The sequence below is a fragment of the Lepidothrix coronata genome, unplaced genomic scaffold, assembly GCF_001604755.1.
Source record: "Lepidothrix coronata isolate B3197 unplaced genomic scaffold, Lepidothrix_coronata-1.0 Scaffold11, whole genome shotgun sequence".
Taxonomy (NCBI): Eukaryota; Metazoa; Chordata; class Aves; order Passeriformes; family Pipridae; genus Lepidothrix; species Lepidothrix coronata.
The window spans coordinates 4006720-4027781 of record NW_016690191.1 but is presented as its reverse complement, the minus strand read 5'-3'; the positions used below and the strand labels follow the sequence as shown (position 1 = coordinate 4027781).

At 42.7% G+C, this 21062-nt stretch overlaps 1 long non-coding RNA gene across 1 annotated transcript; it reads right to left on the bottom strand.

The window, feature by feature from the left end:
- Positions 1 to 83: 83 nt before the first annotated feature.
- LOC108492685 lies at positions 84 to 20751 on the bottom strand. The gene is made up of 3 exons (XR_001873192.1): positions 20672 to 20751; positions 1443 to 1506; positions 84 to 138 (listed from the first exon to the last, which is right to left on the bottom strand). It is a non-coding gene; the product is annotated as an uncharacterized LOC108492685 (long non-coding RNA).
- Between the last annotated feature and the right edge of the window lie 311 nt (positions 20752 to 21062).

Genomic DNA, 21062 nt, shown 5'->3' with positions numbered 1-21062 from the left:
CAACCCTGGCCAGCAGACGCAGCAGGGGCAGGAGGGTGCTGTGGTCGGGGGGCTCGGTCCGGGCGGCGGCAGAGAGGGCCTGCAGCAACGCCTCACTGCCCCCTTTGCTGATCACGTAGTGGATCCTCCGTCCAGTCCCTGGGGAAAAGAGAACAGACCGCTCAGAGCATCCCTTCCCTGAGCCACAGCTACCACAAACCCTCAGCACACAGTTTCCATGGCCTTTCAACAGTATTTTAGGGCTGTAAATCCAAGAGCATTTGCAGAATTGGCCGTGGATCTCAGGTGCCCCTGGCCTGGAGATACGGCTAATGGCTGCGTGGTGGAACTATGTGCTCTGCTGCCTGTTACTACAACAGTCATTGTCTTCCCAAACCCACATGATGCAGGAGTTTTTCACTGTGCATTGAAATGTGGCAGAGAGGAATAAGCAGAGACACCGACAGGTTTCAAAGGAGCAGAAGGCTCAGTGATCTTTTCTTAGATATTGGAAATTAAACAAGGAAAGGACTAAAGCTGCAACGGGCTTCTGCCAAATGAAAAGGAAGCCTAGGGAAGCCTTGGAGACAGCTTTCATATAAATCTAGGTCTCCAAAGAAACCACAGTCTAATCCTGTGAGCCCCACTGTGTTAACAAATATTGACCCATGGGCGACTTGGGCAGCGACTTCAGGCTCTGTAGCTGGAGGATGCTGCTTGTTCAATTCCTGGAGGGGGGCAGTGTCTCCTATCTCCATGTAGACAATCCTTCCACCCAGCTGAGGAACGGGGCTGCAGGGCTCCAAAAGAGAGGCCCAGATGGACAGACAATGCCTATGGTAGGATTTCAAGCAGTGAGGAACCCAAGAAGCTCCAGCACTCACCACTGTAGCCCCCACGGACTGGCAGCTTGGCTGGCTTGGGAGTTGTTTAGCAAATGACATTTTTATGTCAGGAAGGAAAAGAAACTTTCTCATCTTTTTTCAGTTCTTTTGCTAATTCACTTATTTTTTTGATGTGGCCTGGGCACATGCAGTGATATCCCTTCCCTGCAGGCCAAGGTGTAGGTGCTTTCTGGGGAGAGAGTCCATTAGAGAGTCCCTGGGCTCTGGGAAATCAAGCTCCTCGTCCTGTCTCACAGCCCTTTCTCCAGTGGTACTGGTGAATATTTCTAGTGGTTGACTGACAGGGATTATGAAGTACTTCGAAACCCACGATCATCTTTTAACAACAACAAAAAAAAATGAAACTTTCTCTGGGTCTTTTTTTTTTCTTTAACTCACTGAATAAGCTCAGTTTTCCAAACATAGGAGTAGTGACTGCTGATCTATACATATAATTCATATTTTGTTCACCTTGCAAACGCCTGGCCAAGTTTATGCAGGAATGAATTCCTTGACCTACTCGAGGACCCCTTTCTCACCACAATCCACAGCCATTGTCCCAGACCTCTGTTTCCTTACCCAGAGACAGCAAGTCAGTGAGGACACTGAGAATGTTCAGGATGACATCCTTGTCACGGGAGCTCTGAAATGAAAACACCCCAAATTCAAGAATCAGTTCAGAACAGTGAACTTCATGCTGCACAGGGCTGCAGTGTATCATGCAGTGCAGAGGCACTGAGATCCTTGTTTGGATACTGAGCACTTTCTGTGCCATCTGGCCAGTGAATTTGTGGAAACATATTGGTAACACATTTTAAAAGCCTCTGACAGATCATACTACACAATATTTAATACATGGTAGCATTTCTGTAGAATTTACATACAAATTCTAAATTGAAGCTCTCCTTTTTTGATCTGGCTACCTCAAAGTTGAGGAAATTCTGTATTACATAGAAATGTTAAATGCGAGGTGGTTTTCCACGACAGCATCTCTTATTACTGGCAATTGAAGAACAAAATATTTAAATTACATTAATCCAATTTACAAGAAAATTCTCCTGTCTTTGCAGCTACAACCATGTGAAAGTTTTGAATTTGAAGAGCAGAAAAATGCCCTAAATTTGTTTTTAAACTAATATAATTTAATTTTAAGACCAAATAACAACCACACTTTAACATCACATATTCTGCATTAGAGTCACTTTAAATTTTGCACTAGAGGAAATAAGATATACTGTACTTGAGGAGAAAACAACACATAATATTGACCATTCATCTGTGTGATATGTTAGACCCCTTCTTTAATCCTGCTCCAAACAGATTCCACTGCTGTGATTGAAGAATTAATCACCAGTCTGCATTGCTGCATGAGGGATTTGGGTTAAGTTCTGGATATCATAATTTCTGAACAGATACAACACAATACAAATTCCCAATATAACAGAAAGCTTACATTTGTGTAGCCTTGGTCCCAAAGAACCTCAGGATCACATAAACTATAATGGAATAACTTTATCCCCAATTAAATTATGACAATAGGATAATATCTTAAAAATATATGGCTCCTATATTTCTGAACATGGAACTGCTTCAGAAATTTATCCTGCTGGTATCTATTCTGGATATATGGGATCATTTTACCAGCCAAATTGATTCAACCGTTCTCTGACATATTTAACATTATGCAACTGAAAATTTAAGACAAGGAATTGAGAAGTAACATCTAGTAAAAAGAAACTCTAGAAAGAAACAGAGAAATCTAATTCAGGTCTGTAATAATGGCTACTGATTCAAATGGACACTTTTTTACCAGTATATTCCTGAGAAAGTCACAGCATAAGCTGACATGGTGCTGAGGGTTGTGTAGTTAATTAAGGAGCTGTAGTGCACACCTCCTCCTTTTTTTTAGTTGGGGAGGGTATGCATGGAGTGCGACATAGGGATGAAGCAGGAAAATGGTCAGTCTTCAGTCAGAGCAGGTGACTGTCAGTCTGGAGAAACAGATTTCCTTCTCTGTCACAGAAACCTGTAGGATGCTCAGCAGCTCCCTTCAGCCAAATCTTCTGTATTGGCAAACTGTACGTGCCATTTTCTGCACAAAATATCTGCATTAGTGCCAATGTTTCCTAGCCTCTGTGTGCTAAACATTGTGTGTATTCTTAGATTTCTTTTTTTTAATCACAGTTATTAAAAAACTCCAAATCTCTGAAAACCATACGTCCCATCACACTGGTGTCAGTCAATTACCAGTGCTCTCAAACTTTCACTGCTCAATACATATTTCATAGTGGCATAAGCGAGGAACAGGGACAAGAGTATCAGCAGGGGAGTAAGAGAAAAGAACAAGATGTGGTTGGGGAAGGGGAAGGAAGAAAGGAAGAAAGAGGAGTCAGGTGAGGATGAGAGATTGGAGCAAACAGGCAGAGAATCACTTCTGAAATGGGGACTCAGGGGAGGAGTGTCTGTGAGCACTGCTGCCTTTCTAAAGGCTCACCTTACTTTTGCTCTTAGCTAAAATCCACAGGCAAAGTACTTGTCTCATCCCCATCTCAGAGCTGGCCCACACCCAGAGCGAGCCCCTGCTGTTTCCATTCGTTATTAACTCAACAAGCAGAGATCTCTGCACGGAACATAAAAGTTCAGCCCTTTTATGATCTCTGTTGAAATCAAAAGGCTTGGTATTAGGATAGGATTACTGCTCCTTTCAGAGCCAAGACAAACAGAATACGTGGCTTTAATGAAATCCAATAACTCTTGGTTCACCAGCTATTGCCACCCTCACCTTGGAGGAGTCCAAATTTGTGCTACTGGCTCAAGGGACCATAGAATGAGTAAAGTCTGCAGCAGGGTCAGAGCAGCTCTGCATGATGTTACTTTTAGAGGTAAGACATATAGTTTTAGTCCTCCATCAATCTTCTTTATTCATGTCTTTGTTCATTAGTCCACATTCCTGAGCTAGCTCAATCCTCCAAGAGCAAACAAAGAGCATTCAGAGCTCTTTTCCCAAGAGTTTCTTGGCATTTTTTAGCATAGGGACTTAACAGTCAGGGGGAGGCTGTCAGGAGTGATGAGTATCCATCAAATTTACTGACTCTAGGAAGAGTTAATGTTCTCAGCACCTTTTTAAGTATCAGGATTGGCTAAATCAGACTGTCCTCTGGTTTTGTCTTGCTGCCTCTCAGTATCCCTTTCCTCTGTAGGTGGATGGATTACACATTAAGGTTTCAGTAATGAAGTCTTCATTGATTTATGCTCCTATTACACTGGGTTGTTTATTTTAACTGATTGGATTGTGGGTTCCTAAGCCATTAACACAAATAGTGATGACATAAGATATCCTCTGACTTTCCATGAGCTTTATCCAGGGACTCAGGCGAACAAAGAACTTGAGGGGACATGAAAGATCAACCTTTAAAATGTGAAAGTTAAAGTTGGGTTATACTGCCAAATATTTTACCTGAATATTTACTTTTGAGGTTTTAACACTAAAATTCTGACTGTGTTAGTGCCTCATTGCTCCCCTTCCTCCAGTGCACTAGAGAGGGAGTTGGATGACTTGTATATTAGCTGAAACAGTGATAAAACAGTGAAACAGTGGATAAAACCCTAGTCCCATTACAAATTCTAATATATTTCCCACTAACTTTAGTGGCACCACTGAATAATACACAATACTGCAGAATAACACAGCTCCAATTTATAATAGCAAGACAACACTGAAAAAAACAATCCTAAAGTTGCTATTGTCTTGCTAGATGCCTGTTGAAAAGAAACAGCTGAGATTTTGATTAATTACCTTGAGGTTTCCAAAGTCATCAAAGATGTTTGGACATTGAAATCTATTTTAATCGATTGTTTAAATTAATACACATACCAAACTGTTTGTGGATGAATTGCCAACAAATTCATTCATAAAAAATATTCTGTAAATCTTTTTGAACAGTAAGTACAAATGAGAAAATCACAACTTGTGCCCGATCTAAAAAAGATGAATAGAGTAATTTCTTTAATGCAAATTTCTTATCCTGCTCCAGTAAAAATAAACACATTAGTTATTTTTATTGAAAGAGATGTTTGATGGTTTAAGAACAAACCATAACCAAAGAGAGAAGTAAAATTCCTCTTGCTGAGCGTTTTCCATTCCTGCCAGCACTTACAAATGTTACAATACAGCATCTACACACTCACAAACTAATGAAGATGCATTCATTTTATATGGGTGGAATGAGAGCAGAGAAAAGTTTCCAGAGGCTCAAGTCAGATTACAAAACCACTGACCTCCTGCAGGATTTCACTTAAAGGATTTAAAGTTAAAGCCAAATTGTTGCCTATTAACAACAACCTGTAGTTGTCTTTCACAGCTTGCAGCTGGACAAAGGCTAAAGTAAACAAAACCCATCACTTTAAAAATCAAGCATGGCTGTACTTTTTGGTCAGAGCCCCTCATCTCACAGCCTTCAGCAAAGCCTGCTGTCTTCCTCACCCAACTGAGAGTATCACAGGGCTGAGCTCAGATGCATTTAATCAGCTCCCAGCTGATAGCTCCTCTCTGAGCTTCTTCTGGGAACTAATCCCTGAAACACTGGGGTTAGCTTGGCTGAAGTTCCTCAGAGATAAACAGCAGGAGGATGGAGAAAGCCAGGAGTAAAAGAATACCCCAGCTCATAGTCATTGATACGTTACAGGCAGCAAGTGACTAGTCAGTGACATTGGGTTTGGAGGACAACAGCTCGATCCCAGCATCCTTGTGACTGGCAGCTCGGGTTATTTCGCTGACCCACTACTAAGCAGGGAATAGCTCCTGTCTCCTTGTCCTGCTCCTGGGAACATGCCAAGACAAGGTGTTATTTACTCAAGACAAGATTATAAAATTGCAACTAAGCCACAGTAACAGGTAAACTCATTTTGTCAGAGAAGTCTCTAGGAATGTTTTCCACAAGACTTGAAGACCCCACAGAGGTGAGTGTTTCGTGTCCCAGCTGAAGTACAGCTGCCATCAGTGCCATTCCCCTTCTAGCACTGCCTTAAAACAAAGACTTCCCATAAACTCAGTCTTTTGGGCTTTTGTGTCTTTTGCCCAAAGGCAAGTATTTCTCCAAATGAAACACACAAACTACTCAGAGTGTTTGCTGTAAGTCTAAGCATTAATGCTGAAAAAAAGGAGGACGCCCAGAAAGAAATCAAACAGCATTAATTTGTGCAGTGCGAGATTTACTAATAAATATTTTATTTGGAGGAAGAAATACAAAGCAGTTATTCCAATCACGAAAATAATGAATGCACAATGAAAGAAGTCACTCTTGCAAGACAATGCATAACATGATTTCTATCCATACAGCTCTTAAATTAATTGTTGAATAGTCTCACAAAGCTGTGTGACTGCTTAGGAAAAACAAAAGAAAACAAATCAAAACAAAAAACTAAAAACGACCAAACAACAAAACAAAATGGTCTGATCTTAAAGAAAAGCTATTACTGCACTGGGCTAAAAAACTTCCAGACTTGTTCGTTTGGGTCTTTTTTAGTGAGAGTAAGGAATAGGATGTCCAGTTCCAGAGTTTGTTTGTTTATTTGTTTGTTTGTTTTTAAATAGCTTGTTTCTAAATAGGGAAGCAGGATTTGACATGTTCAAAATACATCCTCCTCCCTTCTCTTACCCTTAATAAATCTGCTCACACAAATAGCAGTCAGCAGCCCAACTGCCTGTGTAATGAGACTTGCATCTGCAAGTCAGATTTCTCAGTCTCTGCACTCAAAAGCTTATTGAAGAGAAATTCTGGTGCAAAATTAATACTGGCTAAAATCAAGAGCAGGTTAGAGGACGAGCAGCATTAGTCCTCACTCTCCCCAGAGACCTCTAGAAAATATTGGGTTGCTAATTACTGCATTAATGCTTAAATCAGAGACGACACTGCCAGCGAGGTAGAGCTGCCCTACCAGCCCCAACTGCTGGGCACAGCCACTCACCATTGGCATTATGGATTTGCCAGCTGGATATCTCCTTCCCACAGCTGACTTTCCAGCCTTACAATAACTGTGAAGCCAGGTTTGGTGCCTTATGTTCTGTGCTTTGTCAGAGTAAATTGCTTTTTCTAATTTAAGAGGAGCTAAAAATTCGCACTTAAATAAGAGAGCAAAATACCCTGGAGAGTTTCTTGTCTGTGTGTTCCCATCCTCAGCCTCAATATTCAGCCAGCTAACTGTGATTTCTGCTTGTTGGAAAGTTATTATCTACAGTGTTTGGTACATAGAGGTTTAAAAAAAAAATCATTATTTCTGAAGAGGGGAAAAAAGGGTTCAGGGACCTCTGAAATATCAGTAGGCAACTGCAGATAAGGGAGGATTCAAATTAAAGGGATTACAGTCTAAATTTTGTTATAACTGAAAAACCTTGCTAAGAATACTGCCATCATCCAGCTTTAGAAGGATCTCAAGAAGTTACAGTCGAGTTGCCCCTGTTCCCAAAATACCCATCCAAATGTCCTCAGCATCAGCACAGGTGACACCATCCTCTGTGGTAAACAGTAAGTGCACTTCTTTGTCCAAATCTGGATTTCCTCTTCTGCAGAGTCAGAGAGGCCTGAGCAAGCCAGGAAACTCAGAGGAGACATGGAAGGAAACAGGGCTATTTAAAGACTCAGAGATGAGGACCTTGCTGCTCTGGGAGTGTCCTAAGTGACCTCTTTAATCCTGCAAGAAAGGCGTTCGCAGCTGTGGGGGATCACGTAGCCCTCAAACTGTACACAGGGCAGCCAAGGGACCTCCCAGGACAGGGCACATGGCCCAGCAAGTTCTTGATCCTGTTCCCAAGCCTTAGAGGTGAGTCCCTCTCACTGGACCCAGCCACCCCTGCAAGGCCTGGCTAGCACCCCGTTGACCCAAGCACCACCCGTTTTCCTTCCTACTGATGCTTAGCACCAAGCCGAGTTCTGTGCATCAGCCCAAAGCAGCAGTTGTGAGAATACGGCAAATACTCAATAAAAATGTCTCTCCCTCTGGCCTGCTGCAATCAAGTGGGTGGTTTTCTTCATCACTTGCAATGACCTGAAGTTATGTTTTTTTCTCATCCTTGTTTGCACTTGGGTGTGAAGACCTGCAACAATTTTTTTGACAGCACACCAGATCACCGCTGAGGGCAATGATTCCAACCCTTCCCAATGGATGGCACCTCATCCAGCTGACTAGGAAGAAGCAGTGCCTCAAAGCAAACTTCTAAGATGCATTGTACAAGGCTTTGCTCCTATTCACTGAGCTTCAGGACTTCTCAAAGGATAAAGGCTACACTCTGCAGGACTGAACCACTTCAAGGCAGAGATGGGCAAATTCCAAACTTACATCCGAATGTCTTCAAAACACTGAAGGTGTTGAGATGTAACAGCTTGGCTTGAGCTGATCTCTAGCCAAAATAACTTGGTGAATAACATGGTGGAAATCATCTGTGCCAAGGAATCTTACTATATTTAATGCAATAAATTGCACTAACATAACACCTTTCATCAGAGGATCACAGATTTCTTCACAAATATTAATTAACACCTGCCCCACTGCATCCCTCATCAAGAAGATCAGATTAATTGTCCCCTGTTTTCCTGGTGGGAAATATCACCCTGTGGAGGGAAATTCACTTAGTCAATAGCTAAGAGGATCGCTGGCAAAGCCTGCATAGCTATTACAACAAAATGAAGCAGAAACATTGTGTGCAAAGTATTGTGGCTTTCAATCACACAGTTCCATTTCTTTGTGCAGGTTCAAAAATTTCCTTCCCTGAGATCAGTCTTCTCCTCCCAATGTCCCAGAAGCAAGTGCAGTGGAATAAAACTATCCCCTGCAAGGAATTCTGATGCCAGACTGGGAGAAAAAAGGGCTGCTCCCTACCAGTTGGTCATAGCCCTGTTTGCAAAGAGATTTGTCCTTGCACCAAAGGATGAGGGAGATGCAACATTTAATTAATCCATACAGGAATTAGGAAGCACATAGACCATGACCTCACCCTTTTCCAAAGAACGTTTTACCTGCTGTGTCAGAAAGACATGAAGGTGTTTCACCCACCTCCAGAGCAAGGTAGTTCATGTCAGTGCCACACCATTACTGTGTCACTCTGATAAAATATATTCACATCCAGATATCCGCAGGAATTATGCTCTGACAGACTGCAATATCTTGGATACTGTTGGCGAAGTAGACTGCTTTTTTTCTCTCTTTCTTTTTTCATGCCAAACTTCTCTCTATGTTCTCAAAGAAAAGCTTGTCCTTGTTCAGAAGTTTCTCCTGATACAAAGTTCCTTTGTGTCACTTGCTCCTCTCACTAATGCATCTCTAATAGAGCAATTACTTTATTATGCAGAACCGATGGTAAAACACATTATTATATAACTCTCAAATGCTTCTGTCAAATTGGAAATGTTAAAAGAATGAGGAAACTTTGAGATAAATCAAAACACGTGATACTTGGCAAAAGGCTTTTAGACTTCCTTTTAAATATTTCTAATGTTCTTTCTGTAATTTCTACTGCAGATAAATTCTCCCAGGTTTCATCTCTTATTTCACAATAAGTTACCTATGACACCTAAAGATTTTGACTGGTTTTAACGTTATATTATTCACTTTTTTTCTCTTTTTAATCTATTTTTATTTTAATGCCAAGATTATCCTAGCATATGCCTTTCACACTCTCTTAATAAGTTTCTGTAAGGCATTAACCATTCTTGCACAATGATCTCTATATGCGCGCTAGCACCTACTGTTTATTGCTGTTTCTTGGATTTACTCCTATATTTTATATTACTTTTCCTATTACAGAACTATTTTAAAATATTAATGTTTCATTCAAATGGCACTCTGTTACAGCTACTTAACACAAGTGCCTCCCAAACTTAATAGGGAGGGATATGTTTTTTTCTGTTCAGCTTGTTCTGTTCCAGTAACAACGAAAGAGCAGCATAAAACATGCTACTATCTTTTTTTTTTTTTGTGAGATTTGATGGGTGTCAGTCCAGAGAACACTCTGTCTTTCAAAGAAAAGGCACATTTGGGAATTGACAAAGTTTTTTACAAGCAATGGCATTTGTCAAAGTACAAGTGTGTCTGGAGATACTTGGAAAATTTCCAGATGTACTCGCTTTTTAATAAAACCAGATTTTTGAATACTGTAGCAGATGTGAGAAATGCATAGCCATAATGAAGGTGCTGCTATCCTTGCCTTCTCTGGGATGTTCCTGCGTGGACCACATGAGAAAGCCCAAGAATCCCCATGTCTACTCTCAGTCTGCCCTGGCACTTGCCTGGAGTGGTGCTGTGATAAGTCCAGGCTTCTCTCTGTATTCAAGTGAAAACACTCCCACTTGCTACACATTAGCCTGACATTGGCAGGCTGAAGATAAGGATCACTATAAGGTACATTCTGGTTTAGAAAAACACCAGTCACTTCTCTTGCCAAGACAAGTGTCCTTATGTGTCAATCTACCCCACTTTCAAAAGTGCTTTCTGGAACAGCCACGCAAATGCCTTTAATCAATCACATTTAATAATGATGATTGAGGTATGGGCAGTGGAGACAAACTGTTAATAACCATTGTTAGTCACAGCTTATTTTCTTCAGAGATGGAACCTGAAAGTGAAAATGATGAACCTATTTTTCCCATCCAGTCTAAGTGAAAAATCAAACAACAAACAAAACTCGGCATCCATAATGAACAGCAAACTGTGTTTTGAAATTCAAATGATTTAAAGTAATATTACTAGTAATGTAAAGCAGAACATCTGTTTAACTGCATTGCTGAGACCCATCTGTCTAGATTTAAAAAGTAATCTCTTAAAAGCAAAGCCCTCAGTTCTCTGAAAAGGTTGCCAAGTTTTTAAGAGGTACGACAGGGGTATGTCATTTTCTATCCAGAAGGTAACAAAGCTTTTTATCTTCTTTATCTTTAGTCTACACCCCATGCAAGACACTCAGCAGCAGCAAGCCAATGCCACCATGCTGAAGACAGACATGTTTGGGGCTTTATTCAGCCCTTGTTACTTCAGTTCAGTAGCTCAGAAGCACTTTCAAACTAAGTGTTGGTCAGTCAATCTAAAAGGCGTTTTATTAGCTCAGTGAATGAGCCCACTACTGCGTTTGTGCTCCCGGAAAACATGACAGGAGTTAAATTTAAAAATACGAGCTCACAGTCCTCTCAGGGCCTGAGATCTGGGCTTATGTAGACCAGGGACATTGCAAAGTGAAAGCTGGATGAGAGCTCTTATTCCTACTGGTGCCTTTCTCTGTGCAGTAAGACTGGTGCTTCTGCAGGAGAGCAAACTTTGACATTTTCTGTCTCCACAGGTGTCTGAGGAGCACTGACCCAGCACATCCTGTCCCAGGAGGTAAGGAGCACAGTGTCCCCTGACGTGCTGTCCTCTATGCACTGTTTAGCTCTACTCTTCTGAGATCCCCTGTGGAGTTCACCAAACCAAACTTTATGGGCTGTCCCTCCTGAGACAGAGAATGGGTGAATATGCAATGGCAGATGACTATCGTGAAAAGAGAGGACCTTTGGCAGGAGCCACATATTGATTGCTCTGTTGCTGGCACTGCAGTGGGAGGGACCTTCAATCTCTGCATAGACCCACATGTGTCCCACTGAGATCTGAGAGAAGGCAGTCTTGGTGTCACAGTGGGCTGATCTCTCAGAGAAAGGTGAGTTCTTCAGTGAGCAATATGTCAGATTCTACCTCTAATGCCAGCATGGAGAGATCACTAAAAAGTTTTTGTTGTGTCATATTTTGTTTAAGCACGTTTCCAAGGAGACCTGTTGGTGTAATAGTGCTCTACAGGCTTTGTAGGACATAGCAGGGGACCTCATCTAGGAAGATTTCCAACTGTTTGATCACCCAGCCATGAAGACCTTTTAGACCTTTAGACCAGAGTTTTCAGTCAGTGAGGTACAGCTGCTGCTGTGAGAGCTTTTGAAACAAGCTGCTAATAAGCATAGTTTTCATCTCAGAGAAAAGTCATTTTAATGCATCTCTGCACCCAGCTGTCCCTTGAAATCCCCGTGCATCGTGGGGAGATCAAATTACTTTAGCCATATTGGAAGAGAAATTGTCAAAGAAAACAGAGCCAGGCACTCATTCCCTTTCTCATTTGTCATCTTCAGCTCCCTCCCGCACTTGCAGAACTTTAACACAGAGCAAGAGGCCACTCAGATGAAGGAGATTTTCCCAAAGAGAAGGTCAGATAAACCAGGGCAGTAATGCTGCTTTCCCCTAGCCTCTCCAGAAACTGTCTCCATATGGATGGTGCTGGCTCATTCCCAGAAAAATGAAGGGTCAAAAGAGGCAGTTTGGTTTGTTTCTCTGACTTCATCAGATCAGCATTTTAATCATAGGGAAAGGTCAGGTGGTCCATTCTCCCTCCTCCCTTCCTTTGAAGTGAGACAGGTGGGCATTCACCACGCCAAGCAAACTGCTTATGGGAGGATCTCTCTCTCCCTATCAATCTCCTGTTTGCCAGGTTAATCCTGAGTAAAATGGAGGGCCAACTGTACCTTCACTGTAAATCTGCTGCTTTGGCCTTCCAGCAGGAATCCCATAAAACTCACAGAGGATGGCAGGGGATGACAGGCATTGCTCTGATTTCACCCAGGCTGCATGAGTGTTATCTGCCCAGCAAGAAAGTTGTTCCACCCTTTGATTTGGGAAACAATGTGACCTAAGACTCCCTTTGCCCTAGCTTGACAGATAAACTTTATCTCTATTTACTGTCCAAATGAAGAAAGCTGGAGGCAGAGACTCTAAGTGAGTTTGATGGAGTTTGTAACAATCCAGAAATAAAGCCCAGGACTTCTGCTTTATCCATCAATACAGCATCACTCTCTCCTTTGAAATTAGGAGAATAGGTAGCAGAGAGTGCAGTGAGCAGATGGGCCTAGGGGAGAAGAATCTGTCTCAGTTTACTACAGGGATCAAATTCCCACTGGGCCCAGTGGGAAGCCTCTGCCTGTAAATTACACCAAAAATTAATGTGCATAAAAGGTTTCTCAGAAGTTGATGGCAGTAAAACACAATGCTGTGGTGCTTCCATGTCAGAAAAAAAAAAAATGTGTTTCAGTTTCAAAGCATCCCTTGTTGAAAGGCAGAAAAAAAAAGCCAAGATTTCTTTGGTAGAGTATTTATTTCTCCCACAGGACTTCTGTGTTAGAATTACTCAATTTTCTAATAAGAATCATCATGAAAGCTTTGCTGTTCTCATTAATTCCACCTCAACCTACAGCACCTTTTGAAAATAAGGCTGTGTTCTTCCAGAAGAACAGACCATGAGGAGAAAAAAACCATCCTTGTTCTCTAAACTGCTTAAGGGAAGGAGGTTTAGCTTTGCCCATGGAATTTCTTATCAAGCAGAAGTTATTCTATTGATCAATAGCTGGTCTAAAGCATTATTTCTCTGTTTTGTAGCTTTGTAGTGCCTGTGGGCAGAAGAATCTCTATGTTATCTTTGCCCTCTCTAGAAGACATCTTATGAAATCAGTGACAAAGTCTTGATTTGTCAGACCTTGATTTCTGAGACTTTGATTTCTGTATAGTGTAGTAGGTCACCACACAGTAAAACAAAAGTCATAACAGCACATAGATCAAAAGGAAATACTAAGTCATGGAAATGAATGTGCTGTGTCTCCATCAACCTCTGGAGGAGAATGACCATTCTTCCCTTATTTTAAGAGGCGTTCTTCATCACATTAGACTTTTCTTCCCAAAACTGTACTAAGGTAAATTGTTTTCCCTGTACAAAAAGGAAAAAAGGTTATCCAGTTCTTGGAGACTTGAATCTCCACCCGAAGAATGCACCTAGACTATACTTAGGTCAACTTCTCACGAAGACAAAACAATTGGGGAAAAAAAAAAAAAGGAGATTTTTAATAATAGAAAATGTCTACAAATATTTTAGGTGGTTTGGACTCAACGTTCTCGCTTCAGAGTCATCTTAAGTTAAACTGTCTTTTCTGAAAATAAACTGCCTCCTCAGAAGCAGAAGCACAGTAGTGCTTCCTGTGGCACACAAAGCTTCCAGGATTGCAGGCACTGGTGACCCACCAGCATCAACTGGGCTGGACAATGCAGTTGTGAAAGAACCTACATAACACTCATTCCTCACCTTCTGCTGAAAACTTGGTTTTGCCCATAGAGAGAAGGGAGGTGAGTCTGGTGAGACTGCTCTGTACTGCTCCTGGTCTCCCTGGAGAAGGTTGTAGCTCCCCCTCACGGAGAGTCTCACCGATTTCCAGCCCATTCTGGCCTCACAGTTCCCTGGGGACCAAAATCAACCTGCTTGTCCGGGAATCACAGCTCCCCAGCCCGGCATGCAGAACAGCCCCACTGATGGATCAGCACTTCAATCCTACAGCCCATTGGGCCCTATGGGCAAACAGGTGCAAATAGACTGTCTGTGAGACAAGTGCTTATTAAAAGAACAGGGAAAGGCAGGAGGGAATTATTTTCCATCCTGGTATGGTGAGAAGAACATAGTCACGAGGTTGGAGTCTGGCAGAGCCCAACGACATACGTGGGCACATGGCATGTGCGTGGATTTAGGATTTTCAAAGGCTGAGGTTCTCAGGTGCACACACACCAACCCCAGCGTTCACAGGGAAGGGACACCTCTCCTCAGGATCATGGCTTGTTCCATGAGGAGCTACCAGCAAACACTGCCTTACTGCTGTATTCCCCCTGAGTCCTCTTGGAGCCCTGAGGAAAGAGGGGCTTTCACCTGCAATTTCAGAAGCTTAAATCCCCCCCAGATTTCATTGCAAGAGTAATGATGATACGAGTTGTGTTACCTATACTGGCACAAACTGGAATGATCACACAGAGGTAGCATCTCTATTGTAACAACAACTTCAGGAGCAATTTCCAACCCTGCTATCCCAGACCAAGGAACAAAAAAATCCTTCCCCACCTTTTAAGCTCCCAGTATGTGTATGAAATTATTTTCTTTCTGTTAACACACATCAATAAAACCTCTGCTGGTGCCAGTAGTCACTGCTGGAGTTAACCATTATCAGTCCATATGTTTTTCAATACAAGCAAAATTTTTTGTGCTTTTTGCTAGATGTAATATAATAAACTTTAATTCAAAGATGTCCATGAACACATTTACTACCACAGACTTTATCTATAATTTTCCTATTACAGATAAAGCCAAGAGGACTGGACAAATACATTGGAGAGAAAAACGTGTTGAAAAGATTTCCGAGCCATCACAACAAAATGCGACATAATACACTGAAAATAAGATTATGCCACACAAAGAAACACAAGCAACACCAATTCAAGCAAACACCTCTCTGTATGAAAACATCTTTTCATATATTTCACAGAGGGAAATTATTGAAACCTGAGAATAGGAGAAGGTGGAAGTTTTCCACTGACATAAAAATAGTGATGTAGTGTATAAATACATCTGTAGGCACACAAAACACCTATGGAGTTTAGATAACCAAAAATAATTGTTCTCAACTTACAAACAGATAAGCAGATGCATTTGAATATATTGTTATACTTTACGTGAAAGATAAGTAGTTTAAACAAATGCATATACCTCCTTCCATAACGTGTTTTAATGTGTGTTTGTGTCTATAATGCAGCAGTTGTACAAAAATATACAATATTAAGCTGCTTAACATGGTATAATGTGCCATTATATTACATCCAAATAGTCTAAGTTAAACAGCTTGGCCATAAGCACAAAGTCAGGCCTTCAGCAGCTAAGAAGCACCAGTTTTAAAGCATTCCTGATATTTCATTTGGTCCCCTGGAGTAACTGCATTTTTTAATTTCAACATGACAGCTTGTTTTATTTCACAAAACCTCTGCTTCAGGATGAGCAGTGCCTGCTGCCTGTAAAATCACCCCATATAGCATTTTGTCCTCATCATTTAGCATGTGGTTCTGTGCATTATTTATTGTGCAGAATCCAAGCCCTGCACTGAAAACTAATTATTAATTTACTTCCATTTTTTTTTGTCACCAGAACTTCAGATAATTTTTTCCCCAATGTTCACTGCCTGATTTCTCAAACACTGATGTGAGGCATGGTGGGATTATTCACCATGTTACACACAACTCAGATGAAAAGGGTTATAATCCATTTTTCCAGACCTGCATTCAACTGATTCAGCAACATGGCTATCCTGTCACATTTGCACTGCTGCAGGGAGGGAGAAAGGGCACTCCAGGAACCTTCATGGCACAGTCTCATTTCCTCAAAGCACAAGCCATCCTAGCCAAGGATGAGGGACAGCGGAAGACAGACTGAACCCCAATTTCCCTGTCTGACATGGGAAGTTCTGCTGAGACTGTGACACACTCTTTTGCTCAGCTCAGCCATCATTGCTGCTGCTCCGATCGGTCCCTGGCTACATTTTTCACCCTGAGGTCCTGTATTCTCATTAATGCAGTCACAGAAAATTCTGGATAGCCCAACTGGAGGCATTTTCAGAGGAGCTGGCAGTGTGCTCAGAGAAACAGCTGAGGCCAGCCCGGGGACAGGGAGTGCAATTCTGGTCCCAGCTCAGTCGGTGGAAGGGTTTCAGCAGAGTCCAAGACCTGTCTCAGCTTCCTCTGAGGGCTTTTAGTGCTCTGCGCTGATTCCCAAGAGTCACAAACCTCAATATTTCTTCTGTGGCCTGGCAGGAATTTCAGATTAATGTATGAATGTTAGCCTTCTTTGTCCTTTCTTGCTTAGCAGAGCCTCATGGTGGTCAGCCAAGGATTGCAGGGAAAAGCTCTGGGCTACCTTTATGTTCTCCTTGGACAGGGAGGAGATGAGAGTTGAGGTGGAAAGAACAAGCAGAGACCCTGAAAGCTGGAGTGGGGGCCTGCATTACCTCTATAGGATTGTTTGTAGAGAATTATTCCTTTTCTTCCTTGGTTAAAGCAGAGAACAGGCTCATGCAGCCTAAGTGGCAATGGCTGTAGCGACACAAAAAAGCTGCTGGAGCACTCAGTGTTTCCCCCTGAATGCTATAGACAGTGGTCTCCTTGTCCTAACTGCACCTCTTATGATGCTCCAAAGCTAGAATATTTTTTGTAGGGAATAGGGGGATACTAAGTCAGCTGCTGCTCCCTTAAAGTACAACGCTCTCAGTAAAACTCAGTTAATGAACCACATAAAAATGGCCATCTGGTTTTGAGTTGATTTTTGTTCCCTCTAAGGCTATTCCATTAAACCCTGCCTGCCAAGCTGCCTCCCAAAAACACAGATCCAAACTTTGAGCTCCTCCATCCCCAGCTCAAACCAATGGGCATTCTGCTTGCTGAGCAGTTCCTGGGATTTTTTGCATCTATGTTTTCTCAAAGCTGGGAATCTCAGCAGCTCTGCTGACAAAGTAAGTGCAAGGATGCAGAGGAGACAAAAGCATTTTGCAAAATGCATTTCTATTCATTGCCACTGGAGCAGCACAGATATCTTCCCACTTGTCCTAAGGATAACAATAGCTCTGCCTTGTCAGCCAGCCAGCACAACAGCTCAGAAGAGGCAGTGCAAAGGAGCTGAGAGATTCAAGGGAGCAAACAACAGATCCTGTATCTGTTCTGCTGGACACTCTGGCCACTCAGAGACCAATCCCTTTACACAAACAACATCCACCATTGATACATATTTTCACCTCTTTCCTGTCAAACCATAGCATTTGGGAACCTGTGAAGTCCAACGTAGTAGGACACAGTTTGAGCCAAAGATCTGCCAACGGCCCCAGGGGTTGCCAGCTCTTGCAGAATATGTGAACAGGGACTGTGGCTTTGGGAAACATGTGAAAACCATACCAAGAGCCAACAGGAAATCTGGGACTCCTCAAGCAACACGATGTACTCTGCCATGGAATAAGGAGATGTTCTCAGGGGTAACCAAGGCACACTCGCATCTGGGCCTGGGCAGTGAGGAGAAGAGCAGGGAGAAAGGAGGGGAGGAATCAAAATGCCTCTTATTTGTCTAAATGGTTAGTGGGTAAAGTGAGAAGAGGGCCAGGACAATCAGAAGGGGGAACTAGGATGCTCTGTAGTCTCAAGGGATTCAATATTCTGGGTCGCAATGAAAGATACTGGCTCCAGTTTCCTATTGTTCTTCTTAGCAACTACCAGTTGTTTTTAACTAATACTCAGATACCTCCTCCTGGCATTAAAATAAACAAGAGATTTAGTCCCAAATCTCTCTGGGATTTTGCACTGGGGAGGCTGGTCAAAAACCATACATGAGGAAGGTTTTTTGTCTTACTGTGCCTTCTGCCATACTGTGGTCAGGAAGCAGGATGACGAGTGGCAACCAGCCCAGACTTGATCTACACTGTCCATGTATACACTGTATACACATATACACTGTCCATGAAAGACAAAGCAGGGCTGGATGAGAGGTGAAGAACTCGATGACATTCAGCAAGAGATGGGAACAGAAACAGGTAACACTATCCAAGTCACAGGGATGGGAGGTGATAATTGCAGGAGCATGTTGGAGGGGGAGAATCGAGAAGAGACAGCAAAGAAGAAGGTAGCAGGGTTAGAAGCAAAATGAGAAATGACAGTAAAATCCTCAGAGCTCAGTTCTGCCATACTGACACAAAACCTGTGAGACAGGGAGAAGGTTTTCTTAAATCTGAAATTCGCATTTTAAAGCTGCACATTGTAAGCAGTGAAGCACTTTTTACCTAGAGATCTGAAATGTCACATCTTCCCTGCAGTGACATTTTGGTGACAAAATGCAGCTGCGTTTTGAAAGGAGATTTTGCCTTTCCCCTTGTCACTTTGCAGAACATCTGTAGCACGTTGCACTTCCAGAGGTTTGAGCTGCCTTTGGAGGATCACACTGCTTCATAGCACTGGGAACAGCTCTGAAGAACTCAAAAAATGTGTTTCTTTCCTTGAGTAGAGGTGTTGTTCAGTTACAAAATGCATGGTGTTCTAGTTTTGTTCTGTTTGATGCTGTCCTCACCAAAGCCAGGCTGTGAGACTGGGAGTACAAGTGTCTATGCCATTAGGAGATGGGGTAGATCCCTCCCTCAGCTGAAGGTAACAGACCCTATCTCATGGGGGAACGTTGCTCCAACTGGGAATAAGAAATCTGTGCCAATGCTTGGAAGGGAGGTAGAACTTTAGCCCTGTGTGAGTGACTGAAGGAGAAAGGATGTTTTTATTCTGACTCGATAAAAAGTGTCGTGGTGACCGAATGTTCCCTCATTCTTCACCTGAAAGCTTCGTGCATACAAAGCAATATTATGTACTAATAGAAATGAAAAATACCCAGTAACACCCTGCAGAATAGCCTGCTGTGTGCAGCAGACATGTTCTTCATGCCCAATAAGAGTATGAACCAGCACTGACAATCCAGCACAACACAAAAACAAAGCAACCGTGTTTTGGACAGCTGTTGCAGAAAATAACAAAGTGTGGAGAGATGTTATTAGCAAAGGCAAACATCAACCAAAGTCACTATTTCCCAGGCCAGTGCTTTCCAACTGCGTCAGGTAAAGGTCTTTTTTATCACAATTTTTGTGGCAGAAATAGGTGATGGAATTACAGAATTATGCTGGTAATTTTTTGGCGGAAGGTAGGGGAAGGAGGTGAATCAGAACGGGTAATTGTCGTCAACCAACTTACTTTCTGCCCTTCAGCATTCAAACCCCTGCATTAAATTGAAGATACAACAAGAAAGCCTTTTGCTCTTCTCTAAGTGAATACAGAATTCTTGGAAACAAAGGTGAGATTTTGTAGTGCTGGGAATGAAGGCTGTGCTACCTTGTGGTTTTACCGATATCACCCGTGCAGTGCTCCTAACTCTTTCTAGACTAGCCCTCCATGTAGCTTTGTCGATGAATGCATGTGATTTTAAACTACAGCTTCCAATTTAATCCTGGGTTTTGTCCAGTTCTGTTCCCAGACTACGCAGAGAGCACCAGGACTGTTAAAGTTAGAGAGCATAAGAAAAACACAGATGTGCATTCAGCTCTCAATTATCCAAAGTAAGAGGGAAAGGACTATAACGCAGATACAGCAAAAACATGATCTAGTACAAAATATGAATTAAATAAGCTGTAACAACATAGGGCAAACAAGTTACACTGCCAAAACACAAAAACACAGAAGGATAATTTTCTTCAGCATGCCAGTTTACCTGCAGAACTCACCGCCACGAGGTGCTACAGAGGGTAAACCAGGGTTTGATATGAGAAATAAAACATGTTGATAGTTACATAAGCTTGGATAAATATGCTGAGGTTGACCAGCCCCCACAATCATAGTTTCAAAGCCAACTGCATATCATCAGGTTTTATAACCTCCTCTACACACTTGCAGCTGGTTACAGGAGGCTTCAGAGACACAGGCCTGGGAGACCTGAATCCTTGGGCTGATCCAGGTGGGTAAGTCTGTTTTGCACACATTTTCTGCATCTGCACACATTTTCTGCATTTGCAATATCTGAGACTTTGACAATACATGTAGCAGTCAGAGGATGCTACTGCCTCAGTAGCATGAAACTCCCGTCCCCATGTGGCTCTGAGCCACATCAGCACACAGGGCCCTGAGCAGGGCACCTGGGAAGTGAAGGCAGCTGGCATTTCACCATGATTGTCTAAAAGCTGCTTTTATGCAACCAGCTTGTCTTGGCAAAGCAGTTCCCACCCACCCCTCATGACAAAATGAAGCTTGTGAAAGCATGGGTTGCCCCCCAAACACACTCCCCATTTCATAGGGGTAGCTCATGCTTCAGCCTAGGCATCTTCTCCTGCAAGGCCAGGAGGAGTGCATCCATGCTGGGGGAAAACAGAATGGAGAGGATCACCTACAGAGATTCCTCTCCTTTATCCCACGGCCAGGCTTGTCCATCAAGTATGATCCTGGACTGGGACACTTCCCTTCCCTATGGTTCTGGGGAGCATTCACAGAGCACACCCAACGCCAGCACCTCACCCATCTCAGCCTCAAGAGTTGTTGTCACTTCCCTATGAGTGCTTAAGCATCTTGGTGCAGACAATTTGACAGGGAGGAACTTGCTACTTGCAGGCAGATCTGTTTACTCGTCCCCCTCAGCCCTCAGAGTCGCCGAGCTCACAGACTGACAGCGCTGTCAGGTCCCATTCATTGCTCGGCAGCCGATGCCTCACACCTCCTCACTCCCCTGCTGAACACAGCAGGACCTCGGGAGCCGAGGCTCTGCCCTCAGATGGGGCTCAGTGA